Source organism: Anser cygnoides, chromosome 4 (genome assembly GCF_040182565.1).
Source record: "Anser cygnoides isolate HZ-2024a breed goose chromosome 4, Taihu_goose_T2T_genome, whole genome shotgun sequence".
In the NCBI taxonomy this organism is placed as follows: domain Eukaryota; kingdom Metazoa; phylum Chordata; class Aves; order Anseriformes; family Anatidae; genus Anser; species Anser cygnoides.
Window position 1 is genome coordinate 43,613,539 of NC_089876.1, and position 20,280 is coordinate 43,633,818.

Consider the following 20,280-nt stretch of genomic DNA (forward strand, 5'->3'; position numbering starts at 1 on the left):
CCAGAGAGTGCACTGGCACCACTGGGGATGCAGTGCCGTGAGTCCAGAAAGTGCACTGGCACCACTGGGGATGCACTGCAGTGAGTCCAGAGAGTGCACTGTCACTACTGGGGATGCAGTGCAGTGAGTCCAGAGAGTGCACTGGCGCCACTGGGGATGCAGTGCAGTGAGTCCTGAGAGTGCACTGGCACCACTGGGGATGCACTGCAGTGAGTCCAGAGATTGCACTGGCACCACTGGGGATGCAGTACAGTGAGTCCACACAGTGCACTAGCACCACTGGGGATGCAGTGCAGTGAGTCCAGAGAGTGCACTGGCACCACTGGGGATGCAGTGCAGTGAGTCCAGAGAGTGCACTGGCACCACTGGTGATGCACTGCTGTGAGTCCAGAGAGTGCTCTTGCACCACAGGGGATGCAACGCAGTGACTCAAGAGAGTGCACTGGCAGCACTGGGGATGCAGTGCAGTGAGTCCTGAGAGTACACTGGCTCCACCGGGGATGCCCTGCAGTGAGTCCAGAGAGTGCACTGGCGATGCAGTGCAGTGAGTCCAGAGAGTGCACTGGCACCACTGGGGATGCAGCGCAGTGAGTCCAGAGAGTGCACTGGCCCCACTGGGGTTGCACTGCAGTGAGTCCAGAGAGTGCACTGTCACTACTGGGGATGCATTTCAGTGAGTCCAGAGAGTGCACTGGCACCACTGGGGATGCAGTGCAGTGAGTGCAGAGAGTGCAATGGCACCACTGGGGATGCAGTTCAGTGAGTCCAGAGAGTGCACTGGCACCACTGGGGATGCAGTGCAGTGAGTCCAGAGAGTGCACTGGCACCACTGAGAATGCACTGCAGTGTGTCCAGAGAGCGCACTGGCACCACTGGGGATGCAGTGCAGTGAGTCCAGAGATTGCACTGGCACCACTGGGGATGCAGTGCTGTGACTCCAGAGAGCGCACTGGCACCACTGGGGATGCACTGCAGTGAGTCCAGAGAGTGCACTGGCACCACTGGGGATGCACTGCAGTGAGTCCAGAGAGTGCACTGGCACCACTGGGGATGCACTGCAGTGACTCGATAGAGTGCACTGGCACCACTGGGGAAGCAGTGCAGTGAGTCCAGAGAGTGCACTGGCACCACTGGGGATGCACTGCAGTGAGTCCAGAGAGTGCACTGGCAATACTGGGGATGCAGTGCATTGAGTCCAGAGAGTGCACTGGCACCACTGAGAATGCACTTCAGTGAGTCCAGAGAGTGCACTGGCACCACTGGGGATGCACTGCAGTGAGTCCAGAGATTGCACTGGCACCACTGGGGATGCAGTGCAGTGAGTCCAGAGAGTGCACTAGCACCACTGGGGATGCAGTGCAGTGAGTCCAGAGAGTGCACTGGCACCACTGGGGATGCAGTGCAGTGAGTCCAGAGAGTGCACTGGCACCACTGGGGATGCAGTGCAGTGAGTCCAGAGAGTGCAATGGCACCACTGGGGATGCACTGCAGTGAGTCCAGAGAGTGCACTGGCACCACTGAGAATACACTTCAGTGAGTCCAGAGAGTGCACTGGCACCACTGGGGATGCACTGCAGTGAGTCCACAGAGTGCACTAGCACAACTGGGGATACAGCGCAGTGAGTCCAGAGAGTGCGCTGGAACCACTGGGGATGCAGTGCAGTGAGTCCAGAGAGTGCACTGGCACCACTGGGGATGCAGTGCAGTGAGTCCAGAGAGTGCACTGGCACCACTGGGGATGCACTGCAGTGAGTCCAGTGAGTGCACTGGCACCACTGGGGATGCAGTGCAGTAAGTCCAGAGAGTGCACTGGCACCACTGAGGAAGCAGTGCAGTGAGTCCAGAGAGTGCAGTGGCACCACTGGGGATGCAGTGCAGTGAGTCCAGAGAGTGCACTGGCAGCACTGGGGATGCAGTGCAGTGAGTCCAGAGAGTGCACTGGCACCACTGGGGATGCAGTTCAGTGAGTCCAGAGAGTGCACTGGCACCACTGGGGATGCAGTGCAGTGAGTCCAGAGAGTGCACTGGCACCACTGAGAATGCAGTGTTGTGACTCCAGAGAGCGCACAGGCACCACTGGGGATGCAGTGCAGTGAGTCCAGAGAGTGCACTGGCACCACTGGGGATGCACTGCAGTGAGTCCACAGAGTGCACTGGCACCAGTGGGGATGCACTGCAGTCAGTCCAGTGAGTGCACTGGCACCACTGGGGAAGCAGTGCAGTGAGTCCAGAGAGTGCAGTGGCACCACTGGTGATGCAGTTTAGTGAGTCCAGAGAGTGCACTGGCACCACTGGGGATGCAGTGCAGTGAGTCCAGTGAGTGTACTGGCACCACTGGGGATGCACTGCAGTGAGTCCAGTGAGTGCACTGGCACCACTGGGGATGCAGTGCAGTAAGTCCAGAGAGTGCACTGGCACCACTGGGGATGCAGTGCAGTGACTGCAGAGAGTACACTGGCACCACCGGGGATTCACTGCAGTGAGTCCAGAGAGTGCACTGGCACCACCTGTGATGCAGTGCAGTGAGTCCAGTGAGTGCACTGGCACCACTGGGGATGCAGTGCTGTGACTCCAGAGAGCGCACTGGCACCACTGGGGATGCAGTGCAGTCAGTCCAGTGAGTGCACTGGTACCACTGGGGGTGCAGTACAGTGAGTCCAGAGAGTGCACTGACACCACTGGGGATGCACTGCAGTGAGTCCAGACAGTGCACTGGCACCACTGGGGATGCAGTGCAGTGAGTCCAGAGACTGCACTGGCACCACTGGGGATGCAGTGCAGTGAGACCAGAGAGTGCACTGGCACCACTGGGGATGCACTGCAGTGAGTCCAGAGAGTGCACTGGCACCACTGGGGATGCACTGCAGTTAGTCCAGAGAGTGCACTGTCACCACTGGGGATGCAGTACAGTGAGTCCACATAGTGCACTGGCACCAGTGGGGATGCAGTACAGTGAGTCCAGAGAGTGCACTGGCACCACTGGGGATGCAGTGCAGTGAGTCCAGAGAGTGCACTGGCACCACTGGGGATGCACTTCAGTGACTCCACAGAGTGCACTGGCACCACTGGGGATGCAGTGCAGTGAGTCCAAAGACTTCACTGGCACCACTGGGGATGCAGTGCAGTGAGTCCAGAGAGTGCACTGGCACCACTGGGGATGCAGTGAAGTGAGTGCAGAGAGTGCACTGGCACCACTGGGGATGCACTTCAGTGAGTCCAGAGAGTGTACTGACACCACTGGGGATGCGGTGCAGTGAGTCCAGAGAGTGCACTGGCACCACTGGGGATGCAGTGCAGTGAGTACAGAGAGTCCTCTGGCACCACTGGGGATGCACTGCAGTGAGTCCAGAGACTGCACTGGCACCTCTGGGGATGCAGTGCAGTGAGTCCAGAGAGTGCACTGGCAGCACTGGGGATGCAGTGCAGTGAGTCCAGAGAGTGCACTGGCACCACTGGGGATGCAGTGCAGTGAGTCCAGAGAGTGCACTGGCACCACTGGTGATGCAGTCCAGTGAGTCCAGTGAATGCACTGGCACCACTGGGGATGCTGTGCAGTGAGTGCAGAGAGTGCACTGGCACCACCTGTGATGCACTGCAGTGTGTGCAGTGAGTGCACTGGCACCACTGGGGATGCAGTGCTGTGACTCCGGAGAGCGCAGTGGCACCACTGGGGATGCAGTGCAGTCAGTCCAGTGAGTGCACTGGCACCACTGGGGATGCAGTGCAGTGAGTGCAGAGAGTGCAATGGCACCAATGGGGATGCAGTTCAGTGAGTCCAGAGAGTGCACTGGCACCACTGGGGATGCAGTGCAGTGAGTCCAGAGATTGCACTGGCACCACTGGGGATGCACTGCAGTGAGTCCAGAGAGTGCACTGGCACCACTGGCGATGCACTGCAGTGAGTCCAGAGACTGCACTGGCACTACTGGGGCTGCAGTGCAGTGAGTCCAGAGAGTGCACTGGCACCACTGGGGATGCACTGCAGTGAGTCCAGAGATTGCACTGGCACCACTGGGGATGCAGTGCAGTGAGTCCAGAGAGTGCACTGGCACCACTGGAGATGCACTACAGTGAGTCCACAGAGTGCACTGGCACCACTGGGGATGCTCTGCAGTGAGTCCAGAGATTGCACTGGCACCACTGGGGATGCACTGCAGTGAGTCCAGAGAGTGCACTGGCACCACTTGGGATGCACTGCAGTGAGTTCAGAGAGTGCACTTGCACCACTGGGGATGGGTTTCAAGCCAACTGCATTAACCGCTCATGCTTCTTTCTTATGAGACGTTAGTAAACCAATTACATAGCCTTGTCAAGACTAAATCACAGGTAAAAATCCTGTACATCTCATGTGGCCAACCACTCCCAACTAGGATTCCAAGAACCAGGAGGTTCGGTGAAAATAGGGCTAGTGCTATTAGAGGGGTGATTATTAGGGTAAGCCCTAAGCTGTCTTTAATGGAGAAGTATGGGTGGAATGGGATTTTGTCGCAGTCTGATACGATTCCTAGTGGGTTATTTGAGCCTGATTCGTGTAGGAAGGTTAGGTGGACTAGGGTGATTCCTGCAATTAGGAAGGGCAGTAGGAAGTGGATGGCGAAGAATCGGGTTAAGGTTGGATTGTCTACTGAGAATCCTCCTCAGGCTCATTCTACTAGAGTTTGCCCAATGTACGGGATGGCTGAGAATAGGTTGGTGATTACGGTTGCCCCTCAGAATGACATTTGTCCTCATGGTAGGACATACCCTACGAAGGCAGTTGCTATTAGGGTGAGTAGGAGGATTACTCCTGTGTTTCAGGTTTCTTTGTATAGGTAGGAGCCGTAGTAGAGGCCTCGTCCGATGTGTAAGTAGATGCAGATAAAGAAGAGCGAAGCACCGTTGGCGTGCAGGTTGCGGATGAGCCATCCGTACTGGACGTCTCGGCATGTGTGAGCTACTGAGGAGAAGGCGAGTGAAGTGTCTGCGGTGTAGTGTATGGCTAGTAGCAGGCCTGTTAGGATTTGTGTGGCTAAGCAGATGGCTAGAAGGGAGCCGAAGTTTCATCAGGCAGAGATGTTGGAGGGGGCGGGTAGGTCGATTAGGGAGTTGTTGATTATTTTTAGTAGGGGATGGGATTTGCGGATGTTAGGGGCCATTAGTGAGTCTGTGTGTTATTAGGATTATTACCAGGATGGAGAGGGCGAAGGATCCTAGGTAGGCCTTAATTAGCCCTGTGTGTATTGAGGTTGCGGCTTTGCTTGCGGCTACTTGTAGTTCAGCAAGGCCCTCTGGCCCTATTTTTTTGAGTCAGGAGAGGTCGATCAAGTGTAGGGCAATGTTTTGTCCCTTTTCTAGTAGGTTTTTGGAGAAGAATCGGTGTACTAGGGGGTTGAAGTACCCTAATGCAGAGGAGAAGTTTATGAGGGGGGTTGGTTTGGGGTGAGTGAGGGTGTGTGTTATGTTCGATAGTTCTAGGGCTAGGATGATTCCTAGGATTGTTATGAGGATGGCAGCAGTTTTGGTGATAAGGGGTATGGTTATTGGGGGGGTTTTGGTTGGTGTGATGAAAGAGGTAATGATTATTCCTGCTGTAATGCTGCCTAGGGCGAGTCGGGTTAGGGGGGCGGTGATTAGTGGGTTGTTTTCATTTATTGATACTATTGGGGGGATTCGGGTTTGTCCAGCTTGGACTAGGATGGTTATGCGGATGCTGTAGGTTGCGGTGAATGCTGTGGCTATAAGGGTTAGGAGTAGGGCTCAAGTATTTAGGTATGATGTGTTTAAGCTTTCGATGATGAGGTCTTTTGAGTAGAATCCGGCTAGGAATGGGGTTCCTATCAGCGCCAGGTTTCCGATGGTTAGGCAGGAAGTAGTGACTGGGAGTATTTTCTGTAGGCCTCCTATCTTTTGGATATCTTGTTCTCCGTTTAGGTTGTGGATGATAGACCCTGAGCATAGGAATAGTATGGCTTTAAAGAAGGCATGGGTTGAGATGTGTAGGAAGGCTAGTTGTGGGAGGTTTAGTCCGATAGTGACTATTATTAGTCCTAGTTGGCTGGATGTTGAGAAAGCAATGATTTTTTTGATGTCATTTTGGGTTAGGGCGCATGTGGCAGCGAATAGGGTTGATAGAGCACCTAGGCATAGGCAGGCAGTTAGGGCTGTCTGGTTGGTGGCTAGCAGGGGGTGCATGCGGATGAGCAGGAAGATTCCGGCTACTACTATGGTACTGGAGTGCAGTAGGGCTGATACTGGGGTGGGGCCTTCTATTGCTGCGGGCAGTCATGGGTGGAGTCCAAATTGGGCGGATTTTCCTGCGGCTGCGAGGATTAATCCTATGAGGGGGAGGATTGGGGTTTGGTGGGGGTGTACGGCTTGTTGGATCTCTCAGGTGTTGAATGTTGAAGCTAGTCATGCTATGCTCAGGATCAGTCCGATGTCTCCGATTCGGTTGTAGATTACGGCTTGTAGGGCGGCGGTGTTGGCATCTGCTCGGCCTTGTCATCAGCCGATGAGAAGGAAGGACATGATTCGTACTCCTTCCCAGCCTACGAATAGGAGGAATATGTTGTTTGCGGTTGTTAGGAGGAGTATGGCGACTAGGAATGTCAGTAGGTAGGTGAAAAATTTTGTTACGTATGGCTCTGAGGCCATGTATCATATGGCGAATTGTAGGATTGATCATGTTACAAATAGGGCGATTGGAAGAAATGTTATTGAGTATTGGTCTATTTTTAGGCTCAGGGGGATTTTAAAGTTTATAATGAATTTTCACTCCCAGTGGCAGGTGACAGATTCTACTCCCGAGTAGATGAATGCGGTTGTAGGGGCTAGGCTAATTAGGAATGCGGTTTTAACAGCGCGGGTGGTGGCTTGTGGGGTGTTTTTAAAGTTTTTAAATAGAAATGGCAGGATGATTGGGGTTAGGAGGATTGTCAGCGTGAGTAGTGTGAGGGAGTTGATTAGTAGTGTGGGGTTCACTCCTTTTACTTGGATTTGCACCAAGATGGGTGGTTCCTAAGACCAGTGGATTGCTGTTATCCTTTAAAAGTAAGGGGGCTGAGGTTTTAGGCTCAGATGTAAGAGTTAGCAGCTCTTGTTGGTTAAACCCTCCCCTCGGCAGGTAAGAAGGTTTGAACTTCTATTCTTAGAATCACAGTCTAATGTTTGGTTTAAACTATACTTGCATGAGGGGATTCCGGAGATCAGTTCGGGTTTGAGGATTAGGAGGAATATTGGGATAATGTGGAGTGTTATGAGCAGGTGTTCTCGCGTGGTTGAGTTTTGCATAGATGTGATGTGGGAGGGGATTGAGCCTCGTTGGGTCATTAGTAGTATGAATAAGGTGTAGGAGGCGGTTAGTAGGGTTGCGATTCCTGTTAGGATGATCGTGAAGGCAGATCAGTTGAATAAGGTGATTATAATGGTTAGCTCTGCTATGAGGTTTGTTGTTGGGGGTAAGGCTATGTTTGTTAGATTGGCCAGCAATCATCAGGTAGCTATGAGTGGTAGGAGAGGTTGTAGGCCTCGTGTGAGTAGTAGAATTCGGCTGTGCGTACGTTCATAGTTTGTGTTGGCTAGGCAGAATAGTATGGAGGAAGTTAGTCCATGGGAAATTATTAGGATCATTGCCCCTGAGAATGATCAGTGGGTTTGGATTATTCCTGCGGCGATAACTAGGCCTATGTGGCTAACGGATGAATAAGCGATTAGTGATTTTAGGTCTGTCTGTCGTAGGCAGATTGAGCTAGTCATTAGGGCGCCTCATAGGGCCAGGGTTAGGAAGGGGTAGTGCAGGAGGTTGGACAGTGGGCCCATAAATAGAGTGACTCGTATAATTCCGTATCCTCCTAGCTTTAGTAGTAGGGCGGCGAGGAGTATTGAGCCTGCGATGGGTGCTTCTACGTGGGCTTTTGGCAGTCAGAGGTGTAGGCCGTATAGTGGGGCTTTTACTATGAATGCTATGAGCAGTGCTAGACCTGATAGTATTCCTGTCCATGAGGTGGATAGGGTTGGGTGGGTTAGTTGTAGGGTTGGCAGGTGCAGGGTGCCAATTTTCACGTATAGGTGTATGATTGTGATTAGCAGGGGTAGAGAGCTTACTGGCGTGTAGAATAGCAGGTAGATGCCAGCGCTTAGGCGTTCTGGTTGGTTCCCCCATCGGGTGATTAAGATTAGGGTGGGAATGAGGGTTGCTTCAAATGAGATGTAAAATAGTGCTAGTTCTGTGGTGGAAAAGGCTAGTAGGATGAATGGCTGGACTGCGACTAAGGTTGAGATAAAGATTCGTTTGCGTTGTAGGGGTTCTTGTTGCAGGTGGTTTTGGCTTGCTATGATTATGAGTGGGAGTAGTCAGCAGGATAGTACTAGGAGGGGGGATGAGATTTGGTCAATTCCTGTTCAGTTGGATAAAAATTTGTAGGGGTAGTAGGTTGGGATTAATCACTGTAGGCTTAGGGCAGCGATTAGGAGGCTGTATAAGGTGGTGTTAGTCCATAGAAATTTTGGTGGAGACAGCAGGGCTGTTGGAAGAAGTATGATTGTGGGTAGGATGATTTTTAGCATTGCAGGAGGTTTAGGTTGTGTAGATGGTCGGAGCCATGTGTGCGGGTGGAGGCTACTAGGATGGCCAGGCCTGTGCCCGCCTCACACGCTGAGAAGGTTAGCATGAGAATTGGTACCATGGTGAATGAGGAGACTTGGTTTTCGATGGATCATATTGATAGGCCTACGAATATCGATAATATTATGCTTTCAAGGCATAGCAGGGCGGATACTAGGTGGGTTCGGTGGAAGGCTAGTCCTAGTCCGCTGAAAATGAAGGCTGAGTAGAAGCTTAAATGTAGGGGCGACATAAGAAAGTTACAGGGTTGGCTGTAATCTGCTGGGTCGAAACCAGCTATCTTTTTGGTTAGACTAACTTTCTGTTATTCTGCTCATTCTAGGCCCCCCTTGAATTCACTCGTAGGCCAGTCCGAGTGTTAGGAGAAGGAGGATCACTACAGTTCAGGTGAGGGTCATTAGGGGGGATTGGAGTTGGACGGCTCATGGCAGGGGGAGTAGGAGGGCGATTTCTAGGTCGAATAGGACGAACAGGATGGCTACTGAGGAAGAATCGGACTGAGAATGGTAATCGAGCAGATCCAAGTGGGTCGAATCCACATTCGTACGGTGAGAGTTTCTCTGAGTCGGGGTTTATTTGGGCGAGTCAGAAGTTTAATGCGGTTAGGGCGGCGCTTAGGATTGATGATAGGGCGAATATGAACATGAGTGCGTTCATTGCTCTCCTCTGGGTTTATACCAGATTCTAGAGATTGGAAGTCAATTGTAATTAATATACTAGAAGAGCAAGATCCTCATCAGTAGATGGTTATGTAGAGGAATAGTCAGATGACGTCTACGAAGTGTCAGTATCAGGCTGCTGCCTCGAATCCGAAGTGGTGGTCTGATGTAAAGTGGAACTTGATCAGTCGGAAGAGGCAGACGGTCAGGAAGGTGGATCCGATGATTACGTGGAGTCCGTGGAATCCAGTGGCAACGAAGAAGGTAGATCCGTAGACGCTATCGGCGATTGAGAATGGGGCTTCGTGGTATTCTATTGCTTGTAGGGCTGTGAAGTAGAATCCCAGGAGGATCGTTAGGGTTAGGGCGTGGATGGCGTGTTTTCGGTTTCCTTCTGTGATGCTGTGATGGGCTCACGTTACGGTAACGCCTGAGGCTAGTAGGATGGCTGTGTTTAGTAGGGGGACTTCTATCGGGTTGAGTGGTTTAATTCCTGTTGGGGGTCATTGGCCTCCTAGTTCTGGGGTTGGGGCCAGGCTCGAGTGGAAGAACGCTCAGAAGAACCCTAAGAAGAAGAATGCTTCGGATGTGATGAAAAGGATTATGCCGTATCGTAGGCCTTTTTGGACTGTGGGAGTGTGATGGCCTTGGAAGGTGCTTTCTCGTACAATGTCTCGTCATCATTGAAGTATTACTAGGAGTATTGAGATGAGGCCTAGGGTTAGTAGTATGGATGAGTTGTAGTGGAATCACATGATTAATCCTGAGGTTGTGAGTAGGGCGGCGGCTGCCCCGAAGATTGGTCAAGGGCTTGGGTCGACTATGTGGTATGAGTGTGCTTGGTGTGCCATTAGATGTTTTCTTGTAAGTATAGGCTTAGAAGGAGCACGAAGACGTAGGCCTGGATTATGGCTACTGCTACTTCTAGGATGGTTAGGAGTAGTAGGATGATTATTGTTAGGATGGATACTGCAGGAAGGGTGGGTATTAATGCAATGGAGGCTGTAGAGACGAGTTGGATGAGTAAGTGTCCTGCTGTAAGGTTGGCTGTAAGGCGGACTCCGAGGGCTAGGGGGCGGATTAGTAGGCTGGTTGTTTCGATCAGGATTAGTGCGGGGATTAGGGGTGTAGGGGTACCTTCGGGTAATAGGTGGGCTAAAGAGGCTGATGGTTGGTTTCGTAGGCCTGTTAGTAGTGTGGCGATCCATAGTGGGAAGGCTAGGGCTATGTTCATAGATAGTTGGGTGGTTGGGGTGAATGTATATGGAAGGAGGCCTAGAAGGTTGATTGTAAGAAGTATGATTATTAGGGATGTAAATATTATGGCTCATTTGTGGCCATTTTTGTTGAGTGGGACTATTAGTTGTTTTGTGATTAGGTGAAGGAGTCATGTTTGGATAGTAGAAAGGCGGTTGTTGATTCATCGGTTGTTTGGGGACAGGAATAGTAGGGCTGGGAAGAGTAGGGATAGTAGGATTAAGGGGATGCCAAATAGATTGGGGCTGGAAAATTGGTCAAAGAAGCTTAGGTTCATGGTCAGGATCATGGTGTGGGTTTGGTAGTGAGGGAGGTCTTATTTGATGGGGGGTTGGTTGTGGTGAAGGCTAGTAGTTTTGGTTGGATGAGGAGTGCTAGGGTTAATCAGGTTATAATTATGATTGAAAATCATGGTGCGGGGTTAAGCTGTGGCATATCATTAAGGAGGGGGAAGTCCCTCTTTGGCTAGCTTAAAAGGCTAGTGCTGTTGCATAGCTTCTTAATGATTAGGATGATGATAGAAGGGACGATCAGGCCTCGAAATGTGGGAGTGGGGTTGATTCTACTACAATGGGTATGTAGCTGTGATTAGCCCCGCAAATTTCTGAGCATTGTCCGTAAAAAATCCCAGGCCGGGTGGTAATGAATGAAGTTTGGTTTAGTCGGCCTGGGATTGCGTCTGTTTTAACTCCGAGCGTTGGGACTGCTCAGGAGTGGAGTACGTCTCCTGCAGTAATGATTACGCGGATGGGGGATTCTATTGGGATAACTACGCGGTGGTCAACTTCTAGCAGTCGGAAGTGGCCGTTGGGTAAGTCTGGGGTGGGCACTATGTAGGAGTCGAAGGATAGGTCTTTGAAGTCTGTGTATTCGTAGCTTCAGTATCATTGGTGGCCGATGGCTTTTAGGGTGAGGTCTGGTTCGTCGATTTCGTCCATTATGTAGAGGATTTGTAGGGATGGGAGGGCGAGGAGTACCAGGACGATAGCAGGTAGGATTGTCCAGATCAGCTCTACTTCTTGGGCGTCTACAGCATTGGACGAGAGTTTTTCTGTTAGTATGTGGGCTAAAAGGTAGAGAACTAGGCTGCAGATAGCTAGGGCAACGATTAGGGCGTGGTCGTGGAATTCAACGAGTTCTTCTATGATGGGTGATGAGGCGTCTTGGAATCCTAGTTGGGAGTGGTTGGCCACATGAGATGTACAGGATTTTTACCTGTGATTTAGTCTTGACAAGGCTATGTAATTGGTTTACTAACATCTCATAAGAAAGAAGCATGAGCGGTTAATGCAGTTGGCTTGAAACCAGCATGTGAGGGTTCGATTCCTTCCTTTCTTGTACTTGGACGAAGGCCGGTTCCTCGAAAGTATGGTATGGGGGAGGGCAGCCGTGGATTCATTCAACGTTTGTGGTAGTTAGTTCTGGTTGTAGGACTTTTCGTTTGGCCGGAAAGGCTTCTCAGATGATGAATATTAGTATGATTACGGCTACTATTGAGATTAGGGAGCCGATGGAGGAAATGGTGTTTCATAGTGTGTAGGCGTCGGGATAGTCCGAGTATCGTCGGGGTATTCCTGCTAGGCCTAGGAAGTGCTGGGGGAAGAACGTTAGGTTTACTCCTGTAAATATTACCCCGAAGTGGGCTTTTGCTCATGTTTGGTGTAGGGTAAACCCAGTGAGTAGTGGGAATCAGTGAGTAAATCCTGCTAGAATGGCAAAGACGGCGCCTATGGATAGGACGTAGTGGAAGTGGGCAACTACGTAGTACGTGTCGTGCAGGGCGATGTCTAGGGAAGAGTTTGCAAGAACGATTCCTGTTAATCCTCCGATGGTAAATAGGAAGATAAATCCTAGAGCTCATAGTATTGGGGGGGGTCTCATTTGATTGTTCCTCCGTGCAGGGTGGCTAGTCAGCTAAATACTTTGATTCCGGTAGGGATGGCAATGATTATAGTGGCTGATGTAAAGTAGGCTCGGGTATCAACGTCTATTCCTACTGTAAACATGTGGTGAGCTCAGACGATGAATCCTAGGAAGCCGATGGATAGTATGGCTCAGACTATTCCCATGTAGCCGAAGGGCTCCTTTTTGCCTGAGTAGTACGTGACTACGTGTGAGATGATTCCGAACCCCGGTAGGATCAGAATATAGACTTCTGGGTGTCCGAAGAATCAGAATAGGTGTTGGTACAGGATTGGGTCTCCTCCTCCAGCGGGGTCGAAGAATGTGGTGTTTAGGTTTCGATCAGTTAGTAATATTGTAATACCGGCGGCGAGTACGGGGAGTGATAGAAGGAGTAGGATGGCGGTAATTAGTACGGATCAGACAAATAGTGGGGTTTGGTATTGTGAGAGTGCGGGGGGTTTTATGTTGATGGCTGTGGTGATAAAGTTGATGGCCCCAAGGATGGAGGAGATACCGGCTAAGTGGAGTGAGAAGATAGCCAGGTCTACTGAAGCTCCGGCGTGGGCAAGGTTACCTGCTAGGGGAGGGTAGACAGTTCAGCCTGTGCCGGCGCCAGCTTCTACAGTGGATGAGGCTAGTAGGAGGAGGAATGATGGGGGGAGGAGTCAAAAGCTTATGTTGTTTATTCGCGGGAATGCTATGTCGGGGGCACCGATTATGAGGGGGACTAATCAGTTGCCGAATCCTCCGATCATGATGGGTATGACTATAAAGAAGCTTATTACAAAGGCGTGAGCGGTAACGATTACATTGTAAATTTGGTCGTCGCCTAGGAGAGTTCCTGGTTGTCCTAGTTCTGCGCGGATTAATAGGCTGAGTGCGGTGCCGACTATTCCTGCTCATGCCCCGAAGATGAGGTACAGGGTGCCAATATCCTTATGGTTAGTGGAAAATAGTCATCGGTTGATGAAGGTGACGGGTAAGATGGCTGAGTGTTGAAGCGTTAGGCTGTAGTCCTTTTTACAGAGGTTTAATTCCTCTTCTTATCGGCTCTGTAGTGAAATTCATGTTGAGTTGCAAGCTCATCGATGCGCACTAGGGTGCGTCAGGGTCTTTGTAGGCAGAAGCCAATTGGTTTAGGCATTTAGCTGTTAACTAGAGTTTTGTGGGATCGAAGCCCATCTGTCTAGGGAGGCTTTAGCTTAATTAAAGCGTCTGACTTGCATTCAGAAGATACAGGTTAATATTCTGTAAGTCTTAATGTGCAGAAACTAAGAGGGTTTAACTCTTATTTAAGGCTTTGAAGGCCTTCGGTTTGGGGTGTTATCCTAAGTTTCTAGACAATGGCATGTATTATTGGGGACAGGGGAAGTAAGAGGATTGATAGTGAGGCAAGGACCGCAGTAGGTGTGCTTGGGGCTTTGCTAGTGTATCATTGTTTTATGTGGTTAGAGGAGTTGGGGGGAAGGGTAATTGTTGAGTGGTATGCGAGGCGTAGGTAGAAGAAGAGGCTGAGCAGTGATAGCATGGCAATTGCCATGGCTGCTGGTGTTATTTCCTGTTTAGTTAGTTCTTGGATGATAAGTCACTTTGGTATAAAGCCTGTTAATGGGGGGAGGCCTGCTAGGGATAAAAGTACTAGTATTAGGGTGGCGTTTAGCACTGGGGTTTTTGTTCATGAGGTTGTGATCATGGATAGGTTAAGGGCTTTGATTTTGTTAAGGGCTAGGAATACGGCTGATGTTATGATTGTGTATAGGTAGAAGGTAAGTAAGGCCAATTTGGGGCTGTAAACTAGGATGATGGCGATTCAGCCTAAGTGGGAGATGGACGAGAAGGCTAGGATTTTGCGTGTTTGTGTTTGGTTCAGTCCTATTCAGCCTCCTAGTGCTGTTGAGGCTAGGGCCATGGCGGTGAGTAGAGCTGGGTCGAGGGATTTGGATGTTAGTAGGAGCAGGGTTAGTGGGGGGAATTTTATGAGGGTCGAGAGTAGCAGGGCTGTTATTAGTGGCGATCCTTGTAGTACTTCTGGGAATCAGAAGTGAAATGGCACTAGGCCCAGTTTAATAGCGATTGCTGCTGTCAGTAGTAGACAGGAGGTTGGGTGGTTTATTTGTGTGATGTCTCATTGGCCAGTGACTCAGGCATTGGTTATGCTAGAGAATAGGACCAGGGCGGAAGCAGCTGCTTGGGTTAGGAAGTATTTCGTTGCGGCTTCTACTGCTCGTGGGTGGTGGGATTTGGCAATTAGGGGAATGATGGCTAGTGTGTTGATCTCCAGTCCTGTCCAGGCCAGAACTCAGTGGTTGCTGGAAATTGTGATTGTGGTGCCCAAGATGAGGCTGAAGGTTATGATTGGGGTCGCGTAAGGGTTCATTAGTAGAGGAGGGGGTTAAACCATCATTTTCGGGGTATGGGCCCGATAGCTTGATTAGCTGACTCTACTAGAAAATAATATAAGGGAAGTATGGAGAATTTTGATTTCTCTTGTGTGGGTTCAATTCCTACTTTTCTAAGGTCAACAGGAAATGAGAGGGCTGTTATACCTCTATGTTCACTTTATCATAGTGACCCTTTGTAGTTCAGGCACATTTCCTTATGTAAGGAGGTAGGCCTGCATAGCAGATAGGTATGCTGATGTGTCAGAGGCACAGAGCTAGTGTGAGGGGTAGGAAGTTTTTTCATAGTAGGTGCATTAGTTGGTCATATCGGAATCGTGGGTATGAAGCTCGGACCCATAAGAAACCAGAAGATAGTAGGAGGACTTTTGTGGCTAGGATGACGGGGAATAGTTCTGTGGGTGGCCCTAGGGCGCTTGGGTTTAGGAATATGATGGCTGTAAGTGTATTTATTAGCATAATGTTCGCATATTCAGCTAGGAAGAATAAGGCGAAGGGTCCTGCGGCGTATTCAACGTTAAACCCTGAGACTAGCTCAGATTCACCCTCTGTGAGGTCAAAAGGAGCTCGGTTTGTCTCTGCTAGGGTGGATACGTATCATATTATTGCTAGGGGTCATGAGGAGAAAATGAAGTATAGAGGCTCCTGTGCGACGGCAAAGGAGCTGAGTGTGTAGCTTCCGCTTAGTATGATTATTGATAGCAGGATTATGGCCAGTGTCACTTCGTATGAAATGGTCTGTGCTACTGCCCGTAGGGCTCCGATTAGTGCGTATTTTGAGTTCGAGGCTCAGCCTGATCATAGGACTGAGTAGACGGCTAGGCTTGACATGGCTATTAGGAAGAGAACTCCGAGGTTTAGATCTGCTAGGGGAAATGGGAGTGGTAGTGGTGCTCAAGTGGTGAGGGCTAGGACAAGGGCTAGTATTGGTATCAGAATGAATAGAAGTGGGGAAGAGGTAGAGGGTCGGATGGGCTCTTTGGTAAATAGTTTCAGTCCGTCCGCAAATGGTTGAAGTAGGCCAAAAGGCCCGACAACGTTAGGGCCTTTGCGGGATTGTATGTAGCTTAGGATTTTCCGTTCTACTAGGGTTAGGAAGGCTACGGCAATCAGGATTGGGATGATGTATAGGAGGGATATAATGAGGCAGCTTAGTGTTGTTATTTGAATCATGGGTGAAGCTAGGGAGAGGATTTGAACCTCTGGGGAAAGGGCTTAAGCCTTCTGCACTTGCCGGGCTCTGCCACTCTAGCTGGTCCTTTTCTAGGATTGAAAGTGGTGGGGGAAGGCCCTCTTCACGGTTTAGTTGGTTTCACTGCTTAGAGGGGGGGGGCGTGCTTGTGGTATTGGCCCCACTTTCCCGGTCCTTTCGTACTGGGGAGAGTGTGTCATAGATAGAAACCGACCTGGATTGCTCCGGTCTGAACTCAGATCACGTAGGACTGTTAATCGTTGAACAAACGAACCCTTAATAGCGGCTGCACCATTAGGATGTCCTGATCCAACATCGAGGTCGTAAACCCCCCTGTCGATATGGGCTCTTGAGGGGGATTGCGCTGTTATCCCTGGGGTAGCTTGGTCCATTAATCAATTATATTGGGTCTGGTCACTGTTAGCACTTTGAGGGGTAGCTCTAGGTAAAGAGGTATGGTCTTGTTTTTGGAGGATTTGTTCTCCTCCAAGGTCGCCCCAACCGAAAAATATCGACCAGGCTCTGCGATGGTAGTGGCCCCAGTGGGGTTGATTGAGGATTCGCGGTGGTCGTTGATTTTTAAGTTCCACAGGGTCTTCTCGTCTTATGTTCACATCCCCGCTTTTGCACGGGGAGATCAATTTCACTGATTATCTGTGAGAGACAGTTAAGACCTCGTTTAGCCATTCATACAAGTCTCGATTTATGGGACAATTGATTGCGCTACCTTTGCACGGTTAGGATACCGCGGCCGTTAAACCTAAGTCACCGGGCAGGCATCACCTTCAATACTTGTTTAATTTGCTGAAGGCTATGTTTTTGGTAAACAGTCGGGCCTTATTAATTTGCCGAGTTCCTTTCACAGATTTTAATCGCTCTTATAGGCGCTCCTGAGTCGGGTTAACAGGGTTAGTTAATACGTGGTCTTGTAGGGGTTTTTGTATCTGTCTAGGTCTGTTAATAATGTTTCTATGTAAGCTTGCGCCGTTAGAGGGGTGTGGCCCTGAGTTACTTATTTTAGCATTAATTCTCCTATATTCATAGGTTGACCTGTTTGTGATAAGGGAATCATCTTATTTTGGTATTTTTAGGTGGTGGAGCTTTGACGCACTCTTTTTTGATGGCTGCTTTAGGGCCCACGGTAGGATCAGTAGTAAGAATTATCCGCTAGTCGAGGTTGTGTCCTTTTTTAATGGAGCTGTCCCTCCATTAAATAGCTCTTAATCATCTCATTAGGGTTCAGGATGTCCGGTAGGGAGGATTAAGGGGGAACTTAGATTCGTTTCACAGGTAACCAGCTATCACCCAGCTCGGTTGGCTTTTCACCTCTACTGACAAGTCATCCCACTCTTTTGCAACAGAGACGGGTTCGCTCTCTTTAACTGCTTGAAAGTAGCTCGCTTGGGTTTCGGGGGGGCAAACTTTAGTTCACTTTGCTTGGTTGTTCTCGCTAAACCATGATGCAAAAGGTACAAGGGTTGATCTTTGCTGTCTGTCGCTTTGATTGTTTCACTGCTATTTCATCTTTCCCTTACGGTACTGGGGTCTCTATCGCGTCTAAGTGTCTTTTCTATCGCCTATACTAAGACTGTAAAATGCTTTAGTTTAATTAGTTTAGTAAATTCTTTAGTTTTGGTGTACTATTTGTGTGGTTGAGCTAGAGGGGGGGCTTCAAGACGATCCGGTCTAGTAGATATCTTTCAGGTGTAAGCTGAGTGCTTTGGTGTTATAGCTACGTCTTGATATTCTAAGTACACCTTCCGGTACACTTACCTTGTTACGACTTACCTCATCTTCAGCGTATTTATGGTATTAGTTATGTGGGATGTGGCTTTTGAGGAGGGTGACGGGCGGTATGTACGTGCCCCAGGGCCGGCTTAAAGTAGGCTCTATTGTCCCACTTTACTGCTAAATCCGCCTTCCAGAAGTGGTTTCACGCTTCTTTCCGTGTGCCCTATGAATGGGGAATGTAGCCCATTTCTTCCACTCCATAGGCTATACCTTGACCTGTCTTATTAGCGGGGTGCTATTGTGTCCACTGTTGTGCTCTCATTCGAGGTGGGCTGGCGACGGCGGTATGTAGGCTGTGTTGGCAAGGGGTGGTTGGGTTAATCGGGGATTATCGATTGTAGAACAGGCTCCTCTAGGTGGGTTTGGGGCACCGCCAAGTCCTTAGAGTTTTAAGCGTTTGTGCTCGTAGTTCTCTGGCGGATACTTCGGTAAAGTAAGTATCAAGATTTAGGGCCAGGCATAGTGGGGTATCTAATCCCAGTTTGGGCCCTGGCTTTCGTGGGTTTAAATCAGTCGTTAGTTCCTAAGATCATCTTAATGGTGTGTTTAGGTGCATCTTGGGCTTATGACAGCTCAGTTGCATTTTGATCTTAGTTAGCTAGGATAGGCATTTTACCACTCTTTACGCCGTGTCAATAGGACGGTTGATTTGGGTTTCTTGTATGACCGCGGTGGCTGGCACAAGATTTACCAACCCTTGAAGTTAGGCTGTTGCTATAACTAAGTCAAGTTTGCACTCATTGCTTAATGTTAATTACTGCTGAATACCCGTGGGGGCGTGGCTTAGCGAGGCGTCTTGGGCTACTACTTGGGTGTGCCTGATACCCGCTCCTCAAGGCCTGTATGGGGGTAGGTGGTCGAGGGCGTTTACACTGGGGCGCGGATACTTGCATGTATATATTTAGCAAAAACCAACCGTAAGGTTAGGACTAAGTCTTTTGTCCGCAGGCATGTTTTATGCCATCTTGGCAACTTCAGTGCCATGCTTTGTGTTAAGCTATGTGGACGGGGGTGTGGTTAGCTGATAGTTGAGTGGTGAGTGAGAGTGAAGTATATGAAATTATTGCTTGTGTTTACTATTTTTAGTACTGGAGTTTCTCTAAGTCCTAGGACTAGGAGGAAATGGTGTTTCATAGTGTGTAGGCGTCGGGATAGTCCGAGTATCGTCGGGGTATTCCTGCTAGGCCTAGGAAGTGCTGGGGGAAGAACGTTAGGTTTACTCCTGTAAATATTACCCCGAAGTGGGCTTTTGCTCATGTTTGGTGTAGGGTAAACCCAGTGAGTAGTGGGAATCAGTGAGTAAATCCTGCTAGAATGGCAAAGACGGCGCCTATGGATAGGACGTAGTGGAAGTGGGCAACTACGTAGTACGTGTCGTGCAGGGCGATGTCTAGGGAAGAGTTTGCAAGAACGATTCCTGTTAATCCTCCGATGGTAAATAGGAAGATAAATCCTAGAGCTCATAGTATTGGGGGGGGTCTCATTTGATTGTTCCTCCGTGCAGGGTGGCTAGTCAGCTAAATACTTTGATTCCGGTAGGGATGGCAATGATTATAGTGTCTGATGTAAAGTAGGCTCGGGTATCAACGTCTATTCCTACTGTAAACATGTGGTGAGCTCAGACGATGAATCCTAGGAAGCCGATGGATAGTATGGCTCAGACTATTCCCATGTAGCCGAAGGGCTCCTTTTTGCCTGAGTAGTACGTGACTACGTGTGAGATGATTCCGAACCCCGGTAGGATCAGAATATAGACTTCTGGGTGTCCGAAGAATCAGAATAGGTGTTGGTACAGGATTGGGTCTCCTCCTCCAGCGGGGTCGAAGAATGTGGTGTTTAGGTTTCGATCAGTTAGTAATATTGTAATACCGGCGGCGAGTACGGGGAGTGATAGAAGGAGTAGGATGGCGGTAATTAGTACGGATCAGACAAATAGTGGGGTTTGGTATTGTGAGAGTGCGGGGGGTTTTATGTTGATGGCTGTGGTGATAAAGTTGATGGCCCCAAGGATGGAGGAGATACCGGCTAAGTGGAGTGAGAAGATAGCCAGGTCTACTGAAGCTCCGGCGTGGGCAAGGTTACCTGCTAGGGGAGGGTAGACAGTTCAGCCTGTGCCGGCGCCAGCTTCTACAGTGGATGAGGCTAGTAGGAGGAGGAATGATGGGGGGAGGAGTCAAAAGCTTATGTTGTTTATTCGCGGGAATGCTATGTCGGGGGCACCGATTATGAGGGGGACTAATCAGTTGCCGAATCCTCCGATCATGATGGGTATGACTATAAAGAAGCTTATTACAAAGGCGTGAGCGGTAACGATTACATTGTAAATTTGGTCGTCGCCTAGGAGAGTTCCTGGTTGTCCTAGTTCTGCGCGGATTAATAGGCTGAGTGCGGTGCCGACTATTCCTGCTCATGCCCCGAAGATGAGGTACAGGGTGCCAATATCCTTATGGTTAGTGGAAAATAGTCATCGGTTGA

The 20,280-nt window shown here is 49.8% G+C and overlaps 1 long non-coding RNA gene and 1 pseudogene across 1 annotated transcript in view; one reads left to right on the forward strand and one right to left on the reverse strand.

Annotated features, from left to right (window-relative positions):
• Nucleotides 1-20,280, forward strand: part of LOC136790713 (uncharacterized) — a 382,907-nt gene that overhangs the window by 149,176 nt on the left and 213,451 nt on the right. The window lies entirely within an intron of this gene.
• On the reverse strand, nucleotides 9,329-10,968 carry LOC136790709 (cytochrome c oxidase subunit 3-like; annotated as a pseudogene).